This window comes from Triturus cristatus, chromosome 3_2 (assembly GCF_964204655.1).
Source record: "Triturus cristatus chromosome 3_2, aTriCri1.1, whole genome shotgun sequence".
NCBI classification, from domain to species: domain Eukaryota; kingdom Metazoa; phylum Chordata; class Amphibia; order Caudata; family Salamandridae; genus Triturus; species Triturus cristatus.
The window spans coordinates 784,866,288-784,879,803 of NC_140584.1; the positions used below are offsets into that span (position 1 = coordinate 784,866,288).

The 13,516-nt window shown below is 45.0% G+C and overlaps 1 pseudogene; it reads right to left on the bottom strand.

Moving 5' to 3' along the window:
* Positions 1-1,130: 1,130 nt before the first annotated feature.
* LOC146858133 (uncharacterized) lies at positions 1,131-3,463 on the bottom strand (annotated as a pseudogene).
* Positions 3,464-13,516: the final 10,053 nt, after the last annotated feature.

Genomic DNA, 13,516 nt, shown 5'->3' on the forward strand with positions numbered 1-13,516 from the left:
TGGACTTCGTCCTGACAGTACTGCAATTTGTTCCTATCCACCTTTTATCCTCGTTGAGCAAGGGTGTACAACAGGGGCACAGTGTCTTTTTTGCACTGTTCTTGTGTCAGACTACAAATCAGTAGGTAATTGACATACTGCAACACTGTGCTGTCATATTGAGAATTTGTGAGGTCATTCTTGATGGTCCAATTAAAGATGCTAGGGGACTCGCAGTATCCTTTAGGTAATTGAGAATGGAGGTACTTAGAACTACGATAGGAAAATGTGGTCAAATAGTGACTGTCTGGGTGCAGGGGAATGCTAAAGATCGCATTCTTTAAGTCTATGACTGAAAAGTATTTATCATCTTGGGGTACATTAGTGAGGATGACAGAAGGGTTGAGCACTACAGGGAATTCTGGTATCATTATGTCATTAAGGGGGCGCACGTCTGGAATCAAATGCCACGAGTTGCCCTTGGCCTTCTTGATGGGGTACATTGGGGTGTTGAAGGGGGATACACCTGGGTATATGATTTCCTGCTCCACCAGTGCTTGTATAACGGGCGCAATGCCCTCCTCAGATTCTTTGGATAGAAGGTAGTGCCTCAATCTAAGCAGTATTGCTCCTTCCTTCAGAGTTATTCTAAATGATACTGCTGTGCGGATGAGGCCTACTTTGAGGGGGCCGTTTGTCCACAAATTAGAGGGTACCTACATAAGGTCATTGTTTTTGATAGGGCTGGAGATATTTCTTGGTACCACAGGTCTTGTCTCCAGTGTGGTGTGTGGGTGTATAATGTCTTGGAAAGCAATCTCTGTCCTTCTGGTGTCATCAACAAACAACTGGTCATTTGATATGTCTCCCACCTGCATGTTGGGGTCATGAAATATGACACTTGCCCACATCAACCAGCTGTGGTCACTTGCCATCGGTGTCCCGTATGTGGGAGACACTTCCAGAGCCTCTATTTCCAGAATGAAGTCTTTGTCTAATGCTTCAGAATAGGGGCCCTGTCATCAGAAGAGAAAGTTCTTAGCTAATTCAACTAATTTCTCTGTCAATTCCGGTGTGTCTGCTATGATAGTGTACACTGCTCTTGTGAAGGCTAAAAGATCTGTGGGTCTAGCCCTAACCTGCGGACACCTTTAATGGGCATATTCACCCATGTAATTTTGCAGGAATGGGTTCCCTCCCCTGACAATTACCCCTCCTTGTGAGTCCCGGTGCTTCAAGGTGGGATGCACTCGCTATTGTGGCCCGTACTGTATTTGAGGCATGGGTTGCTGTAACTACTGTGGCTGTATCTGTGGTTGAGGTGGCAATTGCATTCGGGGCCGCAGGAGGTATATCACCTGGGGACTCATGGCAGGTTGTGCCACAATACCACCAGGTGGTGCCATTTGTTGGCCATATGTCGCCCGTGTCTAGTTGTTAAGTTCACCTTCCGTTTTGAACCTACATTCTCTAATGAAATGTCCTGGCATCTTGCAATATTGGCATCTCTATCCACTCTGGAATGTGTTTACTCTTTTCCCCAAAATCTTCCGCGCCCTCCTCTTCCATTATTCCTGTTATTGCTTCTTTGGGCATGCCGGTTGGGTGGCATTGGGGTGCCCAGAGAGGGCATGCCCGGGGACAATGCAGCTAGTTGTGTGGTAGAAATGGCAATTCCTCCCTCTGTTTTCTTGGTCAACTTCTGCTGGACCCGTGTGGGTGCTGCCTTCCCTATCTTGTCTTTCTCACTTTTTATCTTTTTCTGTCTCTTCTTGCTGAAATGTATTATGTGTGCCTGTATCTCTCTCCATGGTTTGGCATCTAAGGCCACTATATTAACTAATTTGTCCTGCACTTCAGCTGATAGACCCTTTTTCACTATGTTATAAAACAATAATGCATTCTGTCCAGTCACATCCCAACTCTCCCCGACTTCTTGTGTCCATTTTTCCTTCATTCTGCTGAAGAATTGGGCAGGATCCTCATTTGGCTGCATTGTCTGTGTCATAAAACAGCCTGTCTGGATACATTTTCCTCAATTATCTCCAAACAATACCCCTTACTCTGTTAAAGGGTACCCCATCACATTCTGGGTTGGTCAATGTCACATCCTTTACTCCTTCCTTTGTCCACAGTGTGTCTGTCTCATCTCCTAAAAGGGAACCTAGTAAGCATTTAATGTCCCCTATTGCAAGAATAATCCCTGCGGTATGTTCCTAAAGCTGATATCCATTTCCCAGCCCCTTCAGCGAGTGGTGGCAACTATTTTTTAAGATTTTCTTTGTCCATCTGGTGCCATGGTATATACTGAGGCACCCTGGGCCTTCAAATGTCGAGGGCAATTGTGTCAGGACTGCGGTCCTATGGCCAGTCGGGAGATGAAAGTCATACTTACGAGCAGACCTCTGCCACACTCGGAGACTTTTTTGCATATATGGATAGTTCTGGTAAGGATCTTTTATGCCCTGAGAATGCACTTTTCTGCATTTGCCATGTCTCGGGATTCAAAGGAACCCTCTTGCGGCCATGGTGTCCTCTGTGATGCCCATCCTTCTGTCCAACCCGCTAGGTTGTCAGCAAAAGGGACAACATTACGCCAACTATTCTCATGTTGGGCTACTATTTCATTGGGCGTCTAATCATTGCCTGGACACACAAGGAGTTAAAGTGTCAGATCTTTCCTCAGAGTCATCTTTCCTGCTATGGCAAATGTTCCCTTTCTCCCATATGGGCATGCATGTGCACCATAGAATGCTAATCTCCTCAGTTCACGTTGCCCTCTTTCTAAAGCTTGTTCTGCCTTGTTGCTTTCTTCTCCCTCACAGGCATACTGTGACTGTTCCCTGTTACGTTCCTCAAGAAGGACATTCTGTTTTTATGTTCAGTGATGTCATCTAATGCCTCCTCTGATCCTTTGTAGGATTTTTCCAATCACATATCTTCTTCCCCTAGGATGCTATGTGTGAGGACTGCGTCGTCAGATCCTCTTTGTTCAGTCATATATGGCCCATTTGGGGCCCCCCACTGTCCTAGAGGACCTTCTTCCCTTTCCTGAGTCACTCTTGGGTCTGCCTGTCCATCCTCCTGCATTTTGAGACACTTGCCTATACTATTCTCCTCTGCTCCTGGGTTCCTGAACCTCAAGCACCCTGCATCTTGCCCCATCTTAAAAAAGCACCCCCATCTTTTCTAATGGGGGACATCTCATCCTCCAACTCAAGTGTAAATGTGGCATCTATCATCCCTACGTACTGTACCCACCCATTATCTTCCATGGTGTACAAGCCATTCTAGGACATGGAGATAAACAAATGTACTCTATATGTTTAGACGAAGATTCTGATGGTGGGCTATTACTTAGGGTCTGTAAACTACTCAAATCCTAAATTCCACACTGGGAGGTCCCTAATAAATGCATACAGTAGGAGGTCTAACAATAAGTATGAGTGTATTATTTCTTGGAACTCACGCGACTGTTGCCCATGGTTCCACTGAAATGTTGCTGTGACTTCATTATATTCTGTTGTCCGACACAAGGTGGTGCCAGTGTCACACTTGAACAATTTAAACAGAATATCTGCATACATATTTATTCACTGGGTACTATGTTCCATCAGGGAGAGCATTTCCCCACTTCAAAGATGTTTTTTTAATTAATTGTATTTATTTATTTATAAAGTTTTATACAGCGCGAACATAACCGTTGTGGGTATCAGAGTGTTTTTACAATGTTCAAGGCGAAATGTATAAAGACAATATCATCAACGACAGGCTATGGTTTGGGAGAATATTATGTCTTGCTATGCCGCTTTCTGTGTCTATATTTGGTCATTTTGGGGACTTTTGGGATTATGATATAATATCCTTAGACCCCTTTCCTCACTGCTACTGTGGGATTGGTCAATTCTTATTAGAGACCTTCTAAAGGATGCCTTACTCTTGGGAAAACCACTGTGACAGGTTTTATAGATTTTAAAACAAACTCCTGTATTCTAAGTATGTGAAGGTCTTGTTCGCACTTACCTAAAAGGTAGTTGGTCGTATTCCTATTTATAATAACTGCTAATTCTTCTGTCTGTAAACCTTCAATACATATGTGTACGCCCCAGTCCATACCGTTCTAAGTCCCTCAGCAAACGTTCACATTGAACTAGAAAAAACCGTGATTAAATATACAATATCTTTAATTATCTTCGGATAGAGAGGGAATGTCCTTACCAGCGATACAAGTGCATTATCTGGCTGCTTATGTTTCCCATCTTACTATGGTTTTAGGTAGGGAATTCTGGCCATTAGGATTATTCTTCACTGAATATCTACCTTGGGTGGGGGGGAAAGGGGGGGGACATTAAACCTCATTTAGGTCTCATTGATACGGTTTACTTCAAGAGGACAAGATTTAAGATTTTATTCTATCATCAAATATGGGCCTGTCTGAAAAAACTATTCCCTGGTATTGCTCCTTATAATCAATATATTTTATTGGGGTGTAATCCGACCTCCTGTTATCCATTCACCATAGTCCGCTAAGCTGCTGGAGGAGTTACACATCAGGAGGACACAACTCCGCTATTCTTCAAGGCACTTCAGCAGCAGCTATCTCTTCCCCGCCAGGGCTTTTTTAAATATCTCCAACTTTGTCATTTTTCTGTAGGGCTTGGAGTTTATTATGAAACTGACTCATAAGGGGAACATAAGTTTGTCCTATAAAATTATTGTGGCAGCTGAATTTGAGGGGAGAACTAAGGTATTTCGATTTAGGGCTAATCAATGGCCTGGTTGCCTGGGGGCTGAGGTGACATTTCATGGTATTGAGAGTGGTAACATTTTGCATAGACGGTTTTGAATGTGTCTCGAGTCAAAGTTCACCATTTCTAATTTTGTAACGATTTATACTATACCCGTATCGCTTACATAAAATGAAGGTAAGGCAGGATAGTCGATGTTTCCGATGTGGGGTGGATGGAGCGGGAGCTGTCCACATTTCTTCTGCATGCATATGCATATGTAAGTGTTGGGACGACATCTTTTAGAAACTGAATGGAATCTTTATCAACGACTCTAAATGGGACCATAAGCAGATACTACTGGGGCATTCCCCTATAACACCAACCTCAGTAATTGGGATTTATTTTGTTGTTATTTCGCTGGCTAGACTGGATTTTGCCCGATATTGGTTGCCAATTGGAGCACCGGATACAAAAATATGGTGGCAATAATTTTTAAATGTTTGCTCTCTTGAAATATTTATTTTAGACATGAATAGGCAGCGATCTAAATTAAACCATATCTTGTGCCCTTAAGAGCGTGACTGCCAGAGGTACTGGCTGGTCACGAACTGTCCATGGTATTCTATGGACTTCTTTTTAATGATTGATATCTATATATATTTTATTTGACGCACGTTGCACTTAGTCGCTTTCTATATCCTCTGACTGATCAGTGTTGGTTCCATTGTAATTGATGGAATTTCTTTTTTTTCCCTTTTGGTTGAGTTGAATTTCTATTTTGTGATGCCCTCTAAAATAACATTAAAATAAAGGAAAATAAAGCTAGGTGGGTTGCGAAAGTTTGTCGTTCAGAAAATTAGGCTGTGGTTAGGAAAGGTTTGGGAGGTACTGCAGTAAACTGTAACATCAAAGGCTGCTTTAGTGCTGAATTCTCAGGGCGCAGTTGTTGGAACTCTGGAGCTAGGTCAAATGAAGAATCCCTATTACCAAACTTAAAGCATCACAGTCTGAGAATAACTCGAGGCGGAAAGGCTCTATGGAGTTGCCTTTTTGATTGCCTGAGGAAAGATTCGCTGCCGCCCTCCACAGAGTAGTATGCCTGACAGGTGTCAAGTATTTGTTCAAGAGGGTAACAGAGGGGGAAACCCCCATAAAAGCGAAAAAACCTCCTTGACACTTTTATAGCTTATCTTATTGATTGAAGAGGAAGATTAGAATTGAAGAAATTAGCAAGGCACCAAATCAGGAAGGATGAAAGAACCAAGAAAGAATACAGGAGAAATAATCCTAAAGAAGGGGACACTCTGCTGAAAGCAAAAATCTGGGATAGATACAGTAGCAAATGTGTGATTCCAAGGCTCTGCTGCCACCTCTTCTGCCTCTCCTTGTGACTTGAGGAAAACACATTTGGGTGACCGCAAATGCAAAGACGCCACAGCGACATTTTCGACACAAGCATCCAGCATTCACTGAGTGCATTCACTGAGCACAATGTTCCAGAAAAAACTGGGCTTGCAACGCAAGGGACGCGCCTTCATACCTTGAACACATGCAGCGCAAGGGGCGCGCCTTCATACCTTGAACACATGCAGCGCAAGGGGCGCGCCTTCATACCTTGAACACATGTAACCAGTGCTTTAAATGGGCCGGTACTCACCGGTACTGAGTACCGGCACTTATATTTTCCCCCTCCAAGAGTACCGGGACTTCTCTGTTATTAAATAGAGTACCGGTACTCACTGTCACACAAAGTCATGTGAGCATGCATCGCATTTCTACACTGCGGCGCATGCTCACATATTGGTGATTTCACAAGGAGAGCAGTGACGCCATTGCGCCAAAGCAGAGCAACGTGTGACCCAGGCGCGCAACGCCCATTGGACTCAAAGGCCTTCGCCCCCCCCACCCCCCCTCGTGTGTTGCAGCCCGGGATGAGACAGTTTCCCCGGTAACAAACACAGCCGCACCCGAGCACTTCACAGGTCTTAAAAGACCTTTTGCTCGTTAACGAGGCTTTGATGTTTTTCCCCCCTTAGAGCCCCTGCACCTCCACTCTACCTTTTACTTGAAGAATCAGACCCCCCATCCCACACAAAATTTGACTCTAGTTGTGCCTCAGGTGTGACCTTCCCCCCCCCAGGAAGCTATGCGGCGGGAAGAAAGGGAAGCTCTTTAAAAATCCCAATTTGCTCTGGCTTTCCCTTTCTTCTGTGCGAAAAAGACGGAGAGGCTAGCATAGCAGCTGGCGGGTGAAAAAGGGGACAACTGAGGAGAGCTTTCAGAAATGAAGGGGTATAAGCACAGTCAGCTAAATAAATCGAGGGGTTATCTGAAAAAGAAGAAAGGGGCAAGCAAAGATATTTGAGAATACACTGCGGGCGTGAGGCAGTGGCATGGCCGGCTTTAGGGTGGTGCGACCGGTGCCACCGCACCGGGTGCTGGCTTCCTGGGGGCGCCGTGTTTGAAAGTTTATTAAGCTTTTGAAGCACCTGCTGCAGCATTTCTTTCCGCCTGCAATTACCAGGCCTCACATAAATGTCAAGAAAACTCGTGTGATTAATTATCTTCCTGGAGAGAGATCAGCGTTTTGTATAGTTGAGGTTTTGACTTAGGTGAAGTTAGTGCAGAGGGTTAATATGCCTGCTGCAAAGAACTTCTATCAAGTAGATTACAGAGTGCGTATTATGTAAACAGCTCAGCAGATTACTGCTTTCAAAAGAGACATCCTTTTGTTACTTGCAATTTATAACTTAAATTACTAATATACAACAGTGACCTATTAACTTTCATCCCAGTACTGCATACACACTGCAAAGTATAAATTATTAGAACATTGATTAATGTTGCAAAAACGGTTAATTTGGCTAGAAATCGATTCTTATTATTAAAGAAAACTCCCAAGTATGCTGTTTCATTTTCGACTCTGCGTTTGTGCTTCTCCACACCAAGCACTCTTAAACTATACTGCCTACCAGTATGGGTGACATGTGACTCCTACACTTTCAGTCCTTTGGCTTAAGTAACATTTCCTATACACTGATTTACACTCGTATGATTGATTGTCTCTGTGTAATGTGTGTGTGATGCAAAGTGCTCGGACACCCTACACTGGTATGAGTGGCGCTATATAACTAATTCAATGCATCTGAGAGAGTGTGGCTATGGTGACTTGGTCACTGTTAAAGGGTGCTAGTGAGAGAATCCGTGGTGGAGGTGGTCATTGGCGGGGGGGGGCACCAAACATTGTCGCACAGGGCGCCACCAGCACTAAAGCCGGCCCTGGGCAGTGGGTTTAAAATAAAGCACCTGATGGATGAGATGGGGATCATCTGATGAGAGTCGGGGGTGGGTAGGTGTCCCAAGAAAGCCAAGGCTTTCGAGAATGACACAGGTCGGTGGAAGGGGCCAGTTGTGTGAGGACAGAGCGACAGCTACAGTGGCAGAGACTGGTATTTTAAATGGGGGAGGTGTATCCCAGAAAAGCAAGAGAAGGAATTTGATAAGATGAACAAGGGGACATTTAAGATGAAAGGTGGCGTGACCACCTGAAAAAAGAGAAAATGTAAAGAGACAAATGGGGCATCGGAGGGGACATGGGGCTAAGTAAATAAGGGCTAGGGACTTCAGAGGGTAGAGGTAGGAGAGTATCTCGTCATCCAAAAGAGTGTTATCTAAGCGGGGGCGGCAGCTGAATAGAAAAATAATTTTGAGGGGACAGTGGTATTTTTAAGTCGTGTTTTTTTTTTTAGCAGCTAATATAAAGTTAACCATAATGTGACTCATTTTTTTGTAACAAAGTTAAACAATAAAAGGCTCAATAAACAATCATAAGAATTCAGATCGCATACTTGGAGGAATAAAGGATTTATCAAAATACTTAAACAAAGTATAGACCTTACTAGGGCACACTGGAAGGGGAAGAATAATGTGCACAGAGTTAAAAATGCGCATTTACCAGAAAACACTGAATGTAGCTAACAATATAAGTATTCAAACACGACTAAGACATGACATCCCATGGCTTGGTGAACGTTTCTCATTCATTTCTATGGTGTAAGATGACACTTTGAATTGCTTCCAGAATGCTTGTGTCTGATATCAAGCATTTCTCAGAAACGAGGCCTATTCCAGATTGTCAAGTACGCTTTTTTGCTGTCATACACATGCTCAGTCACACTTTGTGGCAGTTCTTTGTTGTTTAAACCCGATAAGTGCTACTCTCCAAACAAAAGCGCTTCAACACCCCATCAGGGGTAACAAGCGCTATATAAATGCAAACCTTTTTCCCTCTTCTATCTCTCTGCTATCCTTCTGAATCCAAATAACTGACTAACCTATCCACCACTCAAATTACTTTCAGATTTTCACTATACTAATTCAACACTAACCCTTCTTGGGTTACGGAGTAGTGCGCTACTCACCGAAAAAACGTTTTGACGCCTCGTCAGGGGTAGTAAGCGCTATATAAATGCAATTACAATACAATACAATACCTTCAGTGTGGGTGGATTTGGCCAACTTCTACAAGCCCTTGATGGGAAGTGTTACAGTGGTTAAGGTGTTTTCATGGGTTTCTGAACACAACAGCTGGCTGTATCTGGTATTCATGAAAAAAGTGAGCCATGTAGTAGGAGTGGGAGCACCAGGGAACCCAAAGCACCCAAGTGAGGAAGCCAAGCCTTGGACTTGAGGTGAAGGAGCAGGCCTTAGGGAAGCTTTGAGCATCAAACACATGTGGGTACAGGGTGCCTCCCATATCAGAAACCGTGGCTACAGCAGGCCTGCTGACTACCATCATCAGTGACACTGTGGTCATATGTACATGGTTATATGTGCCTCCATCCCTTTACTAGCCCCTCAGAATTTTGGAGTAGATTTTGCTGGGTGGCACAGTATCTGAAAGTGAATGAAAGGGTGAAATATTATTGCTCTGTAACCCAGATAACTTTCTTCTCCCAGGATCACTAGCATGACAACTGATGGCTTCCTTTCACCCGATGCGAGTCAGAGTTGCGTTTTAGGATGTAGTCTTTTTTCCTTTAATTAATTTTCAGTAAAACAAGTCTCTGCACCTTTTAATGTTTTGTTTAATATACAGGTGCCTCTGACAAAAAGGAAAACATGATAGTTGCCTTTCAATAGTCTGTCAACTAGTACAACTTAATACATGCAAGGGCATCAACAATAAATTGCTGAGGGAAGCAATTTGTCATCATTCAAAAATTCTTGAGCCCTTCAAATGTTTTTCATTAGACCCACCCTTAGTCCCGCCTCTAGCCCCGCCTCCTTGCAACGCCCCTAGCTCGATGTGATGAGTACCTGCACTTTTTTTTCCCCATTTAAAGCACTGCATGTAACCTTCAGTAAGCGCTTGACACGACACTTGGCATAGAAGTAAAGCAAAACCACCTGACGACAGGTGCACTGGCTGACTCTTTCTTCACGTTTTGTCACACAGCACAATGGGAGTCTCTGAAGGGAGCCAAATCAGGAAAACAGACCATTCCATGGAAGAAGAGGAACATACAGTGGGAGAGAAAGGTTTGCTGATGTATATTACCTCATTCCACACTGGCCTGAAGAGCAAGATGTCTGAGTAACAATGAGGAGGCTATAAAGGCTGCAGGAAATAAAATGGGGGCGCCGTCTTGAGACTTGATTGGTATGACCATAGCTTACTCAATGTGGATGCTAAGGAGTGACTCCCTTGAACACTTCCCCCTCATGATAGAGACCTCCCTTAGGGAGTGGGCACACAGGGCCGGCTTTTGGGCAGTGCGACTGGTGCGACCGCACTGGGCGCTGATCTGTGGAGGGGCGCTGAACTTAGGTGGAGGACTGTGTTTAGCAATAACTTATGATTGGAGAGATGAGGGGCACTTTAGCCCGGTGGCAGTGAGAGAATCCCAAGAGGCAGTCCCTAGGTGTGGGGCCGCCAAAAATGATTGTCGCACCGGGCGCCACCAGCGCTAAAGCCGGCCCTCTGGGCACATGTTCATTAGTGCACACTGCACAAACTTTTCGACCCTGGAGTTAGGATGTTGGTGGAATAAAAAACACCTGAAGATGGACGTTAACCCCAATTGTAGTTCTTCACCCCCACCCCCCAATTGCAGGGCAGTGACATTTAGGCTGTCAGTGACCAAGATGACAGGTGATCAAAAGAATAAAAGGGAGGAGCTTGGAGAAGCAGACGTGGTCATGGCTTTTAGACTTTCTATTAAAGGTCCAACAGCTGAATAAGTGGGTAGCGACACTTTGATACTGGTTCTGACAACACCCGAAGGCACAGATAAAATAGTCAAAATGGCAGTAAAATCATACAATGCGCATGTATGGCAAGCAATGCATTTTCATGTCACTGATTTAAGCTCAAAGATAGCTCTGCTGGAAATCATGTAAGAGTTGCACAAATTGAAAATCACACAAGTGTTTACCACTTTGCAAAGCAGAAGATGTACACTTTGAAAGAAGTGGTGGCCGGTTCATTTCAGAGCAATATAAATGGAGTTAAAGCATGTGCCCTAGTTTTTATGTTTACATGGAAATCATATAGAGTTCCGCAAGTCTCTAAAGTGGAGCTTACTGAGGCCTACCATGAGGGAAGAAGCTGACTCTCTGCTGAGGAGGGGTGCTGAGAATGTGCTTGAATGAGGAATTGAGTGCATTTAAAAGGAAGACTGAGAGGAGCATAGACAGGAGGAGCAGAATACAGCTCACTACAGCTCAGGGAAGGATCTGCACTGGTTGGCCATGCGGTGAATACTTGAAGTCCTGTGACCCTGGCGGTGTGCTTAGAAGCTATAGCGCCTGTGAACGGTGGGATGCGCATGGAAATTGCAGCTTCAGTTTGTGGTCACCCTGTGCAGCTGTCAGGCACTTGTGACTGCAGGTGTGTCTGAATAATCGAGACGACACATTGGCGGTCCCATCAGCCAATACCAAAGTCCCTCAAGAAAAGGGGCACTACCACAGGATCACACCCCACAATCAGCAGCCTTTCATTGACCTCTGCTGGAGTATCACTGCAACCGGAAGGAAGTCTGCACTTTGCTTAGGGGAGGGGAGATCGTGTTTGGACTCAAGAAAGAACCACCAATGTGAACATACCTAAATCCGAACAGCGTCTTGACTGGACGTGAACACCACACCTTCTTTTTCGGAGCAAGTGCCTGCATCTACGGAGCAAAGCATCAACATTTTACCATCCTCCATTTTCGAGTTTTGCTAGACATTGATGACTGTAATTTTTGTAATTTATTAATTTCTCTGCACAGTTACTTAAAACCATTGCAATAATAACACCGTTGATACGGCCTTAAGAGCAGTAGTGGTATTGGACATCACATTTAGGATAAAACCATTACTCATAAAAGGAATTCTTGCACAATACCCCTGCTGAGAATAAAAACATTATATCAAGATTAAAACGTATAAGGGATTTAGTGTGTCAATAAAGCTCGGGGGCACACCATAAAAAAATCAGTTATTGGTTTTTGAGGAACGATAACCGGTTTGGAAAGATCTGGGCGAGGGAACAGTAGATCTTCCAGGTTTTTAACATATTTTCCACACCTTGCAAGCGTTTGAGTGTCTGTTTGAGAAAAACAAAGTGCTGATGCTTCCACGCATTTGTGGATGCCCATTTTTAGGTAGAGTAGTTTCCGGAGAGATCTCCTGGGGGCATTGAAAGATGGACATCAGCTCAAGAGGTGGAGCAATGATTCGATCCTGTAGTTGCATAGTCTGCAGGCCCCCTACTCTGCACGTGGACCCCATTGGTTAAATGCAATGGTACGCAGGCCTAGGAAGTTCATAAACATAATGTTCCTGCGAGCCAATGGGTTTAAGCTGTCTGAAAGGTATGGTTGAGTGTGCCCTGGGCTCCTGCCAATCAAGTGCCCAGGGCCTACGTTCCTTCCCTAAAAACTATGCTAAAACCTAAAACCCAACTTGGCAAACCCTGGCCACATGTCAGCCCCTGGTAAATAGTACACTAGGTACCCAGGGCCTTGTGACCAGGGAAGGGCCCTAAGGGCTGCAGCACTTATCGTGCCACCCTTAGAGGCCCTGTACCCTGACACAAACACACTGCCCTTGAAGGCTGAGTGTCTGGGTACAGAACAAAACAGAGAGTCGACATGGCACACATCCCTGTGTGCCATGCCCACAACATACACTGCCCTGGCATACATCAGCCACCCCTCTAACTGGGTACCCTGTGCCAGTGGTGTGGGTACAGGAGCTTGAGCCCTGTGCCCCTACAGTACCCAGGTCCATTCCTGGGCACTGTAAGTGCCGTGCTGCCATTTAAGAGTATATGGTGCTGGGAGATCGTCAACACGAACTCCACAGCACCATGATGGCTTCACTGAAGACTGAGAAGTTTGGTATCAAACTTCTCAGCACATTAAACCCGCACTGATGCCAGTGCAGGATTTAATGTAAAATGCACGACAGAGGGCATCTTAGAAATGCCCCCTGAACCTAACCTACAATCCACGTCTGGTCTGAGGGGCTGCCTAGGCTGCCACACAGCAGACATGTTGCTGGACCCCTGGGTAGAGAGGCATTTGCTATCCTGGGCCTGCAACAATGCACATCCTAGGCGAGGTGCTAGGTCTCCTCCCCCAGGATGGGCAGGGGAAGCTTCAAAGACATGCCGCCTTTGTGAGCTTCTCCAGGCCACTTGCTGTACCCAGCAACTGGCCCCTACCGGTTCTAAACCCCCTCTCTGGTGGAAAGACTGTCCGGAAACCCCAAGGAAGGACAGGGGGTGTGCCAGCCTCTGCCAACCCCACCCCTCA